Source organism: Mastigoproctus giganteus, chromosome 3 (genome assembly GCF_048544385.1).
Source record: "Mastigoproctus giganteus isolate SK-2022 chromosome 3, ASM4854438v1, whole genome shotgun sequence".
Classification (NCBI taxonomy): domain Eukaryota; kingdom Metazoa; phylum Arthropoda; class Arachnida; order Uropygi; family Thelyphonidae; genus Mastigoproctus; species Mastigoproctus giganteus.
This window is the reverse complement of record NC_143577.1, coordinates 100,377,345-100,394,003: the sequence shown is the minus strand read 5'-3', so window position 1 is coordinate 100,394,003 and position 16,659 is coordinate 100,377,345.

The window sequence follows — 16,659 nt, the reverse complement described above, 5'->3', positions numbered from 1 at the left end:
TATCTGCAAATTCTTCTTTCATGAAAAAAACACTGCTGATAATCAAATAAGGAGTATTACTCCCTCTGATTGCATCTCGAACATGTTGCTGTAGAAGCCAGCCTTGCTTGTGTGCGAGTGACCAAACACAAATTCCAGTCAATATCTGGAAAATTAAAATCCCATAACATGACATTCTGATTTAGTGGACCACTCTATTTCTCTGCACAATTGCTCATTATACTCATTAGATTCATTAGGCCTATAAAACACACCTACTCTCATTTTTCCTTTCCCAATGTTTATTTCACACCGAACAGAATCAACACTGAAAAGTCGACCAACATCAACTGGATGAAATTGCTTAGATTTTATTAGTATTTAGTCCTTAGATTTTATTAGTGCTTCTTAATTAACAGCATAACACCTCCTCCCTTCCTGTCCTGCCTATCCTTCCTGTACACATTGTGCTCCCCAAATTCCAATTCTGCTTATATCTCTGTGAAAGCTCGTCTCTGATATCCCAACAATATCTGCCTTTGGTGTCTTCACTAGCACTTCAAGCTTATCAAATTTATTAACTATACTCCTAGCATTGGGGTATAGTTAATAAATTTGCTTAGTTAATAAACATGCAATTATCTATGCACATGTTATTACTCTTAGTTACCCTAACACAACCCATGTATTTACTTGTTCCACTATGCCTCCCAACAGTCCTGGAAATCTCCATTACCTTACTTTCCGGGCTGCAGCTCATTTTAATAGTAGCAGTGCAAGAATCACTTCTGCCTCTGCCTCTGCCTGCGGCGACCTTTTAGTCTGTGAACCCTCCCCACAAGCTAGCAGTTTTCCGACCCACCTAACACTGCCTCGATTGCATCAGCAAATATTCTTGCACCTTTTCTATTTAAGTGTACCCCATCTCTGTAGAAGCAGTCTCTCCTGTCAACAAGCACAGACCAGACTAAGAAAAATTCTACCCCTTCAGCCTTGCACAATCTGTCCAGGGCTGAATTGATCTACAAGGCTCTAATCATATACTCCCTCCTATCATGTTTCGGCAGAATTGCAGACGCATTCAACCTTAACTCGCGACTTTTTTTCAACATTGGCCTGTACTTGTTGAGTCAATCTTCACATCTCTTACTCTTAATGTCATTAGTTCAACAGCATCACCTTTACCTTTTGTGCCCTTAAAAGATGATATCTGCTCTACAACGTAATCAACTGTTTCCCACGGCAGACATATCCTGGTCCTGTTCCACCCATCCTTCTTGCATAGTATATTCTCCATCTCCCTGACAATAGAGTCACCAACAATAACTAGTTCTTTTGGGACAAGCGCATTCTGCCTTGGAGATTGCCTCTGTTTTGCCTGATGCAGTGGAGTGAGCGGTGTCCTTGAGCTGGGCAGCTGAGAGCTTGATGGGCCCCTCATATTAATTTCTTCGAGGGCATTTACCCTACACCTCAAGCTCTCATAGAGGCCCATCAGAACACTGAGTTGGCGCCTAATTTCTTGACACTCTAGACACCTAGCACACACAAAGGCATCCTCCTTGGCTAGATCATATCTTATTTTAGAAAGCCCAGCAAAAATTTCACATTTCGCACATTTTTTGGGACTGTGATGCGTTGGAGAATTGTCCCTTTCGTTTTTCCCCTGAATCACAGTACTTTCGCTAGTAGTAGTAGTAGTAGTAGTAGTAATAGTAGTAGTGTGGTATGTGATGCAAGAAAGCAAGTGTATGAGCTTATGCAGCATCAGCCAAAAAAAAAAAAAAAATCACACCATTCCCTCCAAATGCCTGTCCAGTTCCTCCTTAAATTTATTCAACCTATCAACTTCCACGACAGATGGAAGTTTGTTCCAGCAATTAACCACCCGCTGGCTAAAGGCAAATTTCCGCACATCTATTCTACATCTGTCTTTTCTTAATTTGAATTCATGCCCCCCCCCCCTTAGGTTCGTAATCTGAACAAGTGGAAGGATCCCATTAGAATTCACACCATATCTCTCGTCTGGTCATGATTTCCGTTTAAATACAATTTAATTAACAATGAATTTTAATAAGATTATTATTTTTGATTAATTGATAATACTATAATAAGCTAACAGATTCCTAACATAGCGCTTCGTAATACGCCATCTAGTTTTAATTTATACCTTACCGACTACAATATTTCAGCTAGTTCAACAATATTTGCGCCAACACCGCGAGTCGTAACTTCCAAAAATCGCTGGTTAAATTCAAAATAAGAAGCTAACGAATGCTACTAAATCTATTTAATATCTCAGTAAAACATAATGTACTATATGAATTAACGAAGAATACGATAATAATTAAAAATATTTATCCCTTTACAACAGCCAAAAATCCACCGGTTCTTCTCTTCCGCGACCCGAGCGCCCTTTACTCCATTAACAACCCTGCTCACCTTTGTATCATCAGCAAACACAGACATTAAACTTGACACAGTATTTAATAAATATTGAAAACAGTAATGGACTTAATTACGAACATTCACGGACTCCGCTAATAACAGTATTTCATTGTCGAATAACCATTAATAACCAGTAAATCTACTGCTACACAATCTTAGCTTTATCTTTATCAGAAACTTGTGCTGTAGGTCTACTCATTTTCAAGCACAATGCAGTTTACTTTACCTCCCAGATTTCCCACTTCGCACAGTTTCAACAGTTGCTCTTGTAAAATCACAACAAAAGCTTGTTAAATAAGAATTTCCCAGGGCTGTTCGAGAAATGTATAATAGTAATCCTTCGAAACTATTTCCAGAAATAAAGATAATAATCAACTTAAAAAAGACCTCAGAATACACCCTGACTGGCCAAAAAATTAGAAACCTTTATTCAGCATAACTACGAGGGTTACCATTTGCACGAATTATAGCCCGCACACGTCGCGGCATCGATTTAACTAAGTGTTTTCAACATTTGACCATTCTTCCATCAGAATATTTGTCATCTGCAGTATTTTGGTCGGTACAGAAAATCCGAAACTGACCTGCACTTTCCAACGTTTCTCAATGAGATTCAGATCTGTAGAATTTTTTTTTTTTTTTTTTTTTTGATTTGGTAGTTGTTGGCGCATCGGCTTCTGTGGCCATATTGCAACTCCCAAGGTTTTTGCAGCTACTTTGATCCAAGCCCGAGGCGGGAATCGAACCCGCGACCTTTGGGTTGCCAGGCAGGTACTTTACCCACTCGGCTAGCCCGGTCGGCTCTGTAGAATTAGGTGGCCAGGTTAGACAAGTATAAATATTAAGTATGAGTATTAAAGTGTAGTTGTTGCAGATCCAAGGGTTTCCCCCCATTAGCCGCTTTTATACTGCTGGTTGTGAGGCTTGTGCCAAATACGTTTATGTGTATGTAGTGTTTTGTGTGTAAATTATGTGCTGTGTTCTGTTGTGTGACCGATGCCTGAAATCTTCGCAGGTGAGAAACCAATTTTATTAAATTATTATATTAGGGTTCCCCGTAATTTAATACATTAACCCGTATTTGTGTCTGTAAATTGCGTGTGTTTTTTGGTCGATTTGTTTGTTTTGCTGGACGAAAAAAAGCCAAAGTTTCTGGGGGTCAAAAACCTTGTGATCTACGCCTGAGACCGAATAACTCAGTCACGGAGTGAAAAAAGTCCACTAAAGTTCCTCGCGTCATCGACGGGATTCGAACCCGGGCCTTTTCCACCTGGTGTGTGGAGGACGGTGACGATACCACTGTGCTACACGCGCAGACTAGCAGGGGGGAAGAAGCAACATCTGGTTACACTTCCCCTCCACCCTGCCGCATGGGGGCATGCCAGGATCTACTATCATCTTGCTGATCCACGCCAAGACATGGTCTTGACACAGACCAAATTAAAGAAAAGGAAAGGGAAATACAGCGGGAAAAGTTTGTGAAATGGATATAGGAAGGAAAGAAGAGAAAAGAGGGAGATCAGAATGAGGGATCCCACTTGGAAAAAGAAGAATGAAGAATGAGTAAAAGTGCAACGAGAAGGAAGTGGAAACAAGCGTTTTCAATCACAACACAAGTCTCGCGACAAAATCCCGTCCTGGTATCAGGATAAGCAAAGGAAGCTCCTTTGCTTATCCTGCTTTTGCTTATACTAGTTCCTCAAGGAAGACATGTATGTCTTCCTTGAGGAACTAGTCTAAATATCATGGACCAAATTTCACCCCATCAAACTCCATTAATAGAGAAAGATTCATTATTAACAAATATATACTATGTTCATCACCATGACCAGGCTGTTGGGTGCAGATACATATAGACATATGTATATTCGGTTATACTAAATGGCGCCGAAGTCTGGACTTGAACTGCTACAACACATCTTAGACGGATTTTCGCAGGGGAATTCTGGCTATTGAAGTAAGCCATATGGAAATTTGGGACTCCTCCTGCACCAAGGAGGAGTCCGAAATTTCCAAGGACCAACCAGATGGCAGCAGCTATCAACATCGGACTGCTTCCTGGCATCATTCACGAGAGTAGTCTCGTCTTTGCAGTCAAAATGATGGTTGGCATTATTTCCATTTCCTGACCAGATTTCTGAGCTATTTGCGGATGTAGGATTCTAGTCCTAAGCCTTCGGGCCAATCGTGACTTTCAGCCCATCCCAAACCGGTTAAAGTTATCCGATCGGTTCTTACCCTTGCAAATGCTGCAGTACATACACTCTTTGGATGGCGACCTCTACAAGTTCGCAGGCCATAAGAAATATAGGCAGAACTTACTCCATCGATTTTCTTCTCAGGACTATGTCATAGGCCATTAGAACCTGCTTCCCGGGTAACCATCCATCACTGCCACGGATCCATCATTCCAGTGATCAATCTTTCTGCACATGCGCAGATGACTGTCCTGCACTATAAAAGGACTTCTCCCTGGAAATAATGTTACTTACTAACATGCTGTTGTAAATAACGTGCTAACTTGCTAACATGTTGTCGTATATTTTCATGTGTAAATTTGTCATTTGTGTGCTCCAGACTTTAATCATGTTGTATAATTGGTCATAATGCTTTTTTACCCTGTTGCTTATTATGTTGTGTTATCTCTTTCATGTAAACCCCTGGCTTGTAGCCATGAAGGGTCTTGTGTACAGCAATATGCCTTCTGTATACAACAAAGCGTTCTTCCTACAATCAACAGCAAGTCCAAGTTGCTACAACAGTTCACCAAATTATACAAGTCCAAAAAAAAAAGATAATCCACTGGAGTAACTTTCCCAAGGATCAAAAAGGAGAATACTCAAAGGCAGTAAAAATCCAAAAATAGTTCTAATATACAAGAATAATACTGTTACCATCTAATAGAAGTAGTCACTGTAAGAAGTGGTAGTTAGAAGTAACCTTTAATTACACTAACCCTGGGGTACGAAAAGTCACAAGAACAACATTTCATCCTGTGACCGAAATTTATCTCCTTTTGAAGAAACGTGTAGGAAATGTATTAAGAGCATTAAATGCAACCTGAGATTGAACAAGGATTTAATTTCAATAGTTACGAGTCCCGCAACAAAATGAGTTCTTATTTATAGAGTCGAAATAATAGTGACAATCAAGTAAGATATGATCCATGTCCTTTTCAGCACCACACAAACAAAGTGCAGTAGGAGACTGTCCTAGTTTAAAGTTTACTATTAATACTGCCATGACCCTACAGCAGGAATGTGCCGTGGAATCCTGGAGAAAACCATAAAAATTCTTTCTTCTTGAACTCTATAACTAAAGGTGAAAATTCTTTCGTTACACTACCAAGATCTGAGGTATTCCAATTTCTTTGCCACTTTTCAATGTAGAGGGAAAACCCATTTTTTTTTTCCTTTCAGAAGCCAAACAAACACTCAAATCTAGCTGCACATCTTCCAAGGAAACATGGGTTGCTTTTTTCAGATAATAATTCAAGTGTCTGTATTGAATCTCATAATGTGCTGGTTGTTTTCCCAACAGAATCTGTAAAGCCACAGTAGATATAGTCCGACATGCTCTAGACATCATCACGGCAGCACGCTGGGCCTGTAACAACTGTTTAATCACAGCAGACTCAGTAGCTCTATAGCCCCAAGCAGTTGCACCATAGGTAATAACAGACAAAAAGACTCAATTGTAACATAGTTTGAGAGAGTGACCTCTCACACCCCACTCCTTTCTGGTTACTAATCGTAAGCTTGCTAAAATTGATTTTTCTTTTATGTACCTTACGTGAGGTAGAAAACTAAGTGTCATCGAGATAGAGGCCTAAATATTTAATTGTAGAATTATACTTAATGGACAGCCCTTGATGCTTGATTAATGGAGAACGCCCTGTCTAGCTTACCCTTCAACAAAACAGACGTTTTAAACATTGAGACCTGGAGTTTATGTATTTCAAACAAAGTGGAAAGTTCCTGCGGTATGTGATTAGCCGTATCCTCCAAAAATTTCCTTGAGTTTCCCTGCACAATAATCCTAAGGTCATTCGCGATCATGGTGATTGCTTCAAATCTTCCGCTAAGCCAAGTGAAATACAAGATTCAATGCATGGACCCCAATATTGCAACCTGTGGATCGTCGTGAAACACTCCTGAAGACCTCTATAGATCCACTATTGATGATTATGGAACGATGTGAGAAATATCTTGACCAAAGATTGCCTTGACACTTCGGCCTCCCGGAACCTCTCCAGAGCACTCTGTCATCAAAGGCCCCTTTGAAGTCCACAAAGGGGCCAAGCAAATGTAGATGTAATCGCCGTTTGTGATGCCTTTGGCTTCAGAATGTTGTTAAAGTTGCTGTGAAGAGGAAGTTAACATCAATTCAAAGATCTGTTCTTCTAACTGTTCACTGCGTCCCTCGTACGGTTTCAAATAATGCACTCTAAATTCTTAGTGGTGAAATGCCCATAGATTTATATATTTTATTCAGAGGCACATTCTACAAGTTAAAGAAAGGAATATCTACAACGTTTTTGGGCATAACATCAGACCCAGAAAATGACATTAAAGCAGAAAAGAATCTGGACTGAGATAACAGCTATTTGGCAGTCCAGATGGGACGAATCTGTGTCTGGACTGGTAACAAAAAAATTCATTCAACAAGTGACTTTGTGACTTCTCCGGGAATCTGTTCATGGTTCACAGCATCTATGACTACAGCATATTTACTAATGGGGTAATGGTTCTCTCAGGGCTAAGCTCCGTGAGATGGGGCTGGAGCCAAATCCTTTCTACACTTGTGGTCAGAACAAGGATTGGGAACATGACCTGTTAATGTGCCCACTGTACTCGGAACAGCGACGACGTCATGAACAAAATTTTACCGCCCTCCAGATAGTCTCAGTGTCAGTTTTCAGAAGAGAACTGAACTTAGGAATCAGCTTGGTTAATTAATTTGAAATCAAATTAGTGTGCAAGTTGCATGAGCTGCATTTTATGATTTATTGAAATACCTTGTTACTTGTTATCTGCCTTATTTACTGTTGTAAATAAGGCAGATAACAAGTAAACAATGTAAACAATAAAAATATCAATACTAAGAGGGAAGACCTTGTTGGGATACTTCGGGAAGAAAAAAAACTCTTAAGTTCATGATTTGAATATTGTAACCTCTCGCTTATTGGACTCTGGAAATAGAAACCATACTGATCCGACACCACATAGCCCAATATAAAAGCAAACTACATGCTCAAAAACTCCACTTTTGGATTAGATAATATACATTTGTAAATCGTGCTGTGACAGTCTCATTGCGACTGTTCACAGCAACTTTCATCACTCCTAATTTTCTGATCAAATGATTTTCTAGACTTGACTACGTGGGAAATGATGAATTGTGAAATTATGTATTACAGAGGCACTGTCTCATTGTGGCTGTTGATCTCCTTTATGATAATAGAGGTTTTTGTCATGTATATCCAGTACATCTCTTCTATGGAAGATTGAAAAGCAAGATATCTAATTGTTGAGTATTTTAGACTTGGAGGATAACAAGGATCATTATGCTCTTCGTGACAGTGGTCTCTTGTAAGGTTATATTTCAAGTTGAGTAACGTCTTTTTGAACCAGCTAATGTTAATGGGCTGTGACAGTCTCATTGTGGCTGTTCATAGCAATCATCATCACCATTAAATTTTTGATCAAATTTTCCTGAATTTGACTGCGTAGCAATCAATGCTTTATAAAGAAACAGTCTCATTGCGGCTGTGGTGTCCCTGTTGACACTGCTGACTTTATCATCTGCTTCCAGTACGCCTCTTCTCGAAGAAGATTGTAAAGATGTATTTCATTGCTGTGTATCTTGGAGCAGAAATGACGAATATCAACATGCTTCCTGTGGCAGCAGTCTCTTCATTCCCACCTTTTTAGTTAAAGTATATAGTTAAAGTTTTAACTTTTAAATTTCCTTGCGATGTAATATATAAAAGTTAAATATCAAAATTTCTCAGTAAAATAATTACTAGGTTAATTAACACATATTTTTTTTTTTTTTTTTTTTTTTTGCTGGCTGCTGGTTTGGGCAACCTGAGAGCAGGACTGCTGGCGCCCACCGATATAGCACTATCTCCGGTGATGAGTGCGGGGTTTGCGCGTTTCAGCACTACAGGTAATAGTGGACCCGGATCAGCACATTAGGTTGACCCGAGGGCCAACACTTTTTCGGGTCCGATCTGCAGAGGTTCTGCACCACCACAACAGATGAACAAGGTGGAGATGGGCAAATGCCTTGGAAACACCAGTGATACCAACACACACACACACACACACAGTTGTGGGAGTTCCTGATCGACTGTTTTACTTCTTCCTCTTGAATCTTCCACTCTCTCACCTCTTGTACATCCTCGGTTTTCTTCCGTTCTAGTTCTATGCAGGGGGGCTCGGGACAACCTGTAATGTCTTACTTCACTGCTCCATGTGCTGCCCCAGAGCTCGTCAATCGTCTTTTGCTCGGATGGTTCGTTTCCATCTTTCGTTTGTTGGTTCTTTCGGTGGTTCGTTTTCATAATTCTCCTTGCTTGGATGACTTTTTGTTAGCATTAGCATTAGCATTAGTAGAGGCATTTGATGCAAGAAAGCAAGCTAATGCAGCATCAGCCAAAAAAAAAAAAAAAAAAAAACCCACTTCCACTTCATCCCTCTGTTCGTTCAAAATACCTGTCCAGCTGAGCCTTAAACTTATTTAGGCTATCAACCTCCACCACAAGGGATGGAAGTCTGTTCCACCAACCAACCACCCGCTGGCTAAAGGCAAATTTCCGCACGTCTATCCTACATCTGTCTTTCCTCAATTTGAATTTATGCCCTCTCAGGTGATTTTTCTGAGCTAGAGGAAGAATCCCATCAGCATTGAGCATGCTTAAACCATTCAAGGCTTTATACACCTCTATCAGATCACCTCGCTGGTGCCAAGTCTCCAGACACTGTAATTTGCAAAACTTAAGCCTTTCTTCGTAAGAGCACCCCCTTTGTTCCATTCACTAATCTTGTTGCCCTTCTCTGTACTCGTTCCAGCAGCTCTACATCCTTCTTGAAATGAGGCCTCCAGACCTGTATACAGTACTCTAGGTGTGGCCTGACCATTGCCTTATACAATGGAATAATCACCTCCTTATCCCTGCTGGAAAAATTCCTGTATATCATTGACAATACTCCATGAGCTACTCTTGCAGCCCGTCTGCACTGCTCAGAGAACTTCATATCTGCCTCCACAATCACCCCCAAGTCCCTTTCATTCTCTACCACTGTCAGTGTAGTACCACAGAGTTGATACGTTGCTCTGGGGTTGCTGTTTCCCATGTGTAGTACTTTACATTTGTCAATGTTAAACTTCATTTGCCACCTCTCAGCCCATCTGCTCAACCTTTCCAGATCCTGTTGCAGCAGCATAGTGTCAGTAGTGTCCTTGACAACCCTGCCAACCTTTGTATCATCTGCAAACTTGGACATTAAGCTTGATATACCATCATCAATATCATTTATAAATACAGAAAACAATAATGGACCCAACACTGAGCCCTGAGGGACTCCACTAATAACATTAGTCCACGATGAGCAGTGTCCATTGATTACCACTCTCTGTCTTCTCCCCCTCAACCACCCCTTTATCCATAGCAGCAATTTGCCTCCAATGTCACACTGCTCCAATTTGTGTAGCAGTCTTCCATGTGCAACAGTATCAAAAGCCTTTCTAAGATCCAAGCATATAATATCAAAGTTATTCCCTGCATCCAGTTCTTTTGTGACTGCATCATAGTATCCAATCAAGTTGGTCAGGCAAGACTTCCCCTTAACAAAACCATGCTGTGTCTGAGCTATAACTGAAGTCTTGTCTAAATGATCCTGCAGTGCTTCTTTAACCAGTGCCTCCATTAATTTTCCTGGAACAGAAGTTAAGCTCACAGGTCTATAATTACTTGTGTCAGCCTTTGATCCTCCTTTGTGAATTGGGGTCACATTTGCACATTTCCAGTCTATGGGTACCTCCCCTGAGTCCAAGGAAGCTCTCATAATTATGGCTAAGGGTTTGCTTACTTCCTTTGCTGCCTCCTTTAATATAACTGGATAGATCCCATCCACCCCGGGTGCCTTTCTTGTGTTTATCTTCAACAGTTTCTCCTCCACTTTACTCCCAGTTATTTCAAGATTCTGTAGCTTACTGCTAGAGTTGAATACACCTATGACATTCCCCTTGCTGAATAACTCCTCATGTGTGAATGACGATGCAAAATATTCATTTAGTTTGTTAGCTACCTGAGCAGGATCATCAACAGTTGACCCATCAATATCAAGTGGACCAATCTGATTCATCCCCTTCCTTCTAGAGTTTACATAAGTAAAGAACTCTTTGCTGTTTTTCTTTGCATCCCTTGCCAAGGATTTCTCGTAATCTGCCTTCGCCTGCCTATCCTCCTTTGTAACTTGGTTGCATATCAACTTGTATCTATCATAGGCTTCTGTGTCATGTGTTAATTTGTAAGTATCCCATGCATTTTTCTTCTCTGCCATATGCCTCATTAGTTCATCTGACATCCATTTTGGCCTAAACCTTGAACAATATTTCTTAGTTGGTATGTAAAGCCTAGTAGCTTCCAAGATAAGTTCTTTGAATGCTTCCCATTTTGAATTTGCTGTTGGTAACATCATCAGTTGGTCCCACTGTATAGAATTTAAATACTGTCTCAGTCCATCGTAGTCGCCTTTACGGAAGCAATAACCCTTCCCTTTACCCCTAATGGTAGTTACCTCTTTGAGTAAATCCCACTTCAGCACACTGTGATCACTGCCACCTAGTGGTTCATTTATGTGTGGTTCATTTGTTCGTGTAGCTCTTTGACAATTTCCTCCTCTGATAATGTTAATAAATCCCATTCTGTTATTACTCCCTTAGAGGAGTTTAGTATGGCTTGGAGAGTAACTTTTATTGGGTCTCCTCCAAAAGTTGTGAGCTTTAATAGCTTTGTAGAATGTTGCGATTGGGTAGTCTCAACCAGAAGATCACCGGATTGAAGTAGCCTTATTGATTTAGGTGGGCCTGCAGCAGTCTCAATGCATTTCTGCACAAGGAAAGGTGATAATATGCTCAGAGGCTGTTCAGAGTGTGAATATAAGATGAGGAAAGCTGGTATCTCCTTTTGAGGGGTTGTTTTTAACCTCTTAGGTTGAGAAAAGTCATTTTCATTGTCCTTTGTCATTGATCTTGAGCTCGATGGCTCTAAAGGTGAAAATGAACTGTTTTCCATCTTTGCTCCTTTCAGCCCTGGGAGAGTGCATTTCTTCTCCCAGGTTACCGGCCCCGCCACGGGGAGGCAGGAGTAGTGCCGCTAGAGTGACCAAGCGGTATAAGGGTTAATACGTTAGTTTAAAGAAAAAAGAAGAAAGGTGGATTTCCTTTCTTAAAACTTGCTTACAATTCGTAAGACTAAGTTATTAATCAAAGAGAAGGTAAAAAAACATTTCTAGACTAAAGAACTGTGACTTTGAGTACACGCTCCATGAATCACTCGGAAAATCGCTTGATCACTATAACGCTTGGCACACGGGGCCCCAACCTGCCAAGTAACTGCATTTTTCAGGACGACTTTGTCATTGTGCTTTGTCATTGGGCGAAAAGTGTAAGTAGGCACTTCTGTAGTTACTTTAGTTCCATTTCTGCATTACAGTTTCGACAGTAATGTTTTTACATTTGTTACATGTGAAAAAATGGTTGGAAGAAGGGCCATTACAACTCTTAGCTGGCCAGGAAACAGTCCGGACCTGAATCCTATAGAGAACTGTTGGCAACATGTGAAATGTGCAGTTGCCAGAAAGAAACCAAAGACCCTTCGTGAACTTCAGGAAGCCATAATTCGTGTTTGGAACCACGAACTATCAGTTGATTATCTTCGGAAATCGATCTTGTCAGTGCCTCGACGGTGTGCTGCTGTCATCAGGGCCAGAGGCAGTTCAACTAAATATTAGTTTGCACCTGGTGAACTTTTCATTTTGTTTTCCATTTAAAATGATAAACTGAAGCAAACTGAGGGCTTCTGATAACATTTCAGCCATAATTGTCGTGTTTAGAAAACTGTTGTATAAAGGTTGCAAATGCTCATTACGGAATATTTTGAGAGCACTTGTCAAATATTACTTAGCTTTGCCTTAACTATTAATAAACATATTTTGTTTATATTTCTATTTGTGATGCTAGTCATTAATGTAACATACCATCGCGAAAAAGCGTTAGAAATGTGAAATTCCTAGGTGATGAACTTTCTTTGAAAACCAGTGTATTACAGCGATCTGCTTTGCATCATTGGATTCTATAAAGCATTTTTTAAATCGTAGGCGGAACATGTGAATCCAGAAGTCGATCTCTGATGTCAGAAACAGTTCCAAGAACAGTTCCATGTGGGAAATTAGAAGCAGAACATTACAAACAAGCAAATGAGAATGATATGGATCGAAACTCAACCCTTGGCGAAGAAGTCTGCTAGTAACGCTTCTCGGTATATGATAAAAGCATCTTTGCATTACAGATTTTCAAACTTGATCCACATTATTTTATTTGCTTAACCTATGGCTTAGATAGGCTTGCAGAAACAATTGGAGAGAAATTTTGCAAAGTTAATAAAGTAATAATCTCTTGTATAAAAATTATCTTCTTATAAGCCCCAGCTCATTTTTCTTGCTCACCTAATTTGACAATCGAACTGAAACATGGGGATTTTTGTAAGTGGTGTAAGTAAAGACGTAGAGAGAGTTCAGTCAGAAATTTTAGCTGTTTCCAGAAACGTAGAAAGAAAATAAGAAATAAATTTGATAATATTTCAAACTTGAACTCCGGATTTCATATTTAAAAAAAAAAATCGGAAAAGTGAATGGAAAAAAAAAAAAATCGGAAAAGTGAATGGAAAAAAAAAAAAAATCGGAAAAGTGAATGGAAAAAAAAAAAAAAATCGGAAAAGTGAATGGAAAAAAAAAAAAAAAATCGGAAAAGTGAATGAACCGTAAATGTGAAACATTTTTGAAATTATTATTATTATTTCATTATTACTTTTAATTTTATTTATTATTTTTTTTTTCCAAGCTTTTCTTCCGACGGTTTGTTTTTCCCCCATAGTTTCATGGAAAAATGCTTCTTTTTACTTTACGGTTTTGCTACTCTTAAATAGTGAATACAAAGAAACTGTAATTTAATTATCGTAAAATGATTATATGTATAAAATGCTGAATATAATATCATTTTTGAGCAGATTTTGCATATTTTATTGTATTTGCATGGATATTTTGCCTATTTCAACGCATATTATCCGATATCTACCTATTACTAAAAACAGAATCATACTCTCTTCCCGTCCTCTCCCCCCCTCCCACAAACACACATGATACGCGCGCGCGCGCGCGCATTTTTTTCTTGACTTACGGAAATGCTCAGCAGCAGCAGGAAGTTAATCATGCGTCCAGGTAGATATAGAAGCACTCTTGATAATGACCCTGACTTCCCAGTCGGGCAGCATGTCGTCCGGTAGCTGCAGCATCCTCGACGTTTATGGTGAAAATGCTGTAGAGTGATGAGCTGGCAGCTGAGTGGCAACAGAGTTGTTATTTAATTTCTTTAGGTATTGTTTAGTCCCAAGTTGCGTCAACTCAGTAACTGCCAATTCGGGAGATAAAAGAGCAACACAGTCATTTAAATTTCGCTTCTTTTTTTTTTCTTTTTTTGTTTCTTTTTTTTTTTTTTTTTTTTTTTTTGACAGAATGAAGACAAAAGAATTTCAGGTAATCAAAAAGTCTCTATAATATTATTCTTATTGTGATATTCAAATCCGCAATATACTTCTTTATTTTTGATAAAAACTTACCTTTAAATTCGTATGATTTACTAAATTACATGATGAAGCGCATATTGCTATAACATAATATAAAGAAATAAATTAACAAGACGATCTGCACAACTTCGTTAGTAATTAGGGATACCAGACGTCCCTTTAAAGAGCACATGAACTATTCTTCATGCTTGTTATTTTGGTACTCTTTTAGGTCTGTCAGGTATTGAACTCTTTATCCATTTTTAAATTTGCCTGAATGGCCTAACATGAAAAAAAAAAAACTAAAAAAATGTATATTGACACTAATATTGCAGTCCAGCTTGTTGAAGTTTCCCAAGATATTTTCAACTGTATTCTTGTAGGCTGGATCCTTGTTTTTTCTCTAAGAAGTTCTCAACAATAGATCCCGAAGCTAAACCATGCCTGTTTTCTCTTTTTTTTTTTTTTTTTTTCATTCCATGAAAATCTCGGTCCCTCATCAGTTTTCGAATTTGAGGTCCGATCAAAATGTCGTTTAGCTTCTTTTGGATGATCGATGGAAATTTTGAAGAAAAGGTAATTAAAGCAGGGACTTCCTAAGGTAAAGCTTCAACAAACTCAGTTTGATGTGCAATGGTGGAAGGAGGACAGTTTTGGGATCTATCACTGGTTTATGCAACAAATTGCCCCTCTTTTGCCAGACTTTGACATCCCAGTGCTTACACTTACACTCTCACAAAAAGCAAGATACTTTTGTGTACACAGATTGCTGTCAAAATAACATGCCTATCACTTTAAATTCAGCACACAGACCACCAACCATGTTCTTCATACTTAATGTTTGTTTGTCAACAATTTCTTCAAGTTCTCATGTTTCTTTCAAATGCATAATAGAGTGAGCTGCTGGAATTGCCCCTTATTTATTTCCATTGTGGAGCAAAACTTTGAGGCTCTTCTTTGATGAATCAATAAAAAGTCTCCACTGTGTACGATTGTAACTAATTCCTAAATAGTTCATTTATATTACTGAAAAGTAATATATTACTTATTTTACTTTGCAGTAATAAAAAATTAATAAATAATAATAAAATAAAAAATAATACTGCAAAAAAACACAGAAATCTGTGTCTGTACCATGAGAAAAAACGTCCCATGTACTAGAATATTTTCTACCTTAAGTCTAGAACCAAGGAGTTCTTCAGATTCCTTCGGTGAATTTAAATCGCTTACCAGATTATTGAGGTCATGTCGTAAAAAAAATTTGAGGGCTGGATTCGATTTCCAAGCATGTAGACTTCAATTTCATCTTCAGAAGCTTCACTTTCAGCAGTTTCTGCTGCCACAGTCTCCAGTAAGTGGAGGGCATGGAATCGGCAGATTATCTCCATGCGGGACTGGTCTAATGGCAGATGGAATATTACGATAAAACAATGCACTTCTTACTCTAGGCATTGTATCCCACAGTCATCACAGTTGTTTGTAGGCTCTCGCCAAATCATGGAAATTTCAGCAAACTTTATGTAGAGCCCATTGTTTATCTTGGTCACCGAGTTTCACTACAATATAAGCACAATACACATATTTTACAAATTCTGTAATATCTTGTTTTTGCTTGAGGACTACACATAACTATAACAAAAATATTACACAACTCCACATAATATAACAAAATAAGTTCGGATTGTTCAAACACAGGGCCGTGCCGTGCTATGATACAGAGAGGCGACCGCATCAGGCGGCACCGTAAGGGGGCGGCATAAGTAACGAAATCAAAGTACAATTTGAACCATAAAAGTACGGTTAAGGGGCGGCATTTCGAAGACTTGTATCATACTGAGAAAATCTACCGCATGACCCTGTTCAAACACTTCAGTGAAGACATTTTACTCATTTTTTAAGGAAAGTTTGACACGATAAGTTCAAAAATAAACACTGCTGATGGAGTGTTTATCACAAGGTCAAGAAACGAATGACTGAAGGCAATGTTTACAACATGTGAAGATTTATTTACTTTACAAAATCCCAGCATTTCTCCTAACTTAATATATTCAATAATAAAATGCGACATCAACTTAAGTGATTTGTGAAAAAATGGCATGTGGTAGAAGAAAAAAAAAAAATAATAATAACATTTCTGAAATCGGCGTAAAAAAACAGCTATTAGTTTTTAAACATCGAAAACCATGCAGAGTGGTGTTATTTTCTGTGGTATGTTCTAGTGTTCTTCTTGCCACCACTAGATATACAGGCTGGGGCCCTGCATCAATGCGGATCGAGTGTTCAGAAATTTTGCGGTTCGCGGGTCGGGTTCGGTTCCAGTTTTTGAATGTAAATAATATAATACAGTAGTACCACAAATTAATATATTAACTTATAAAGTA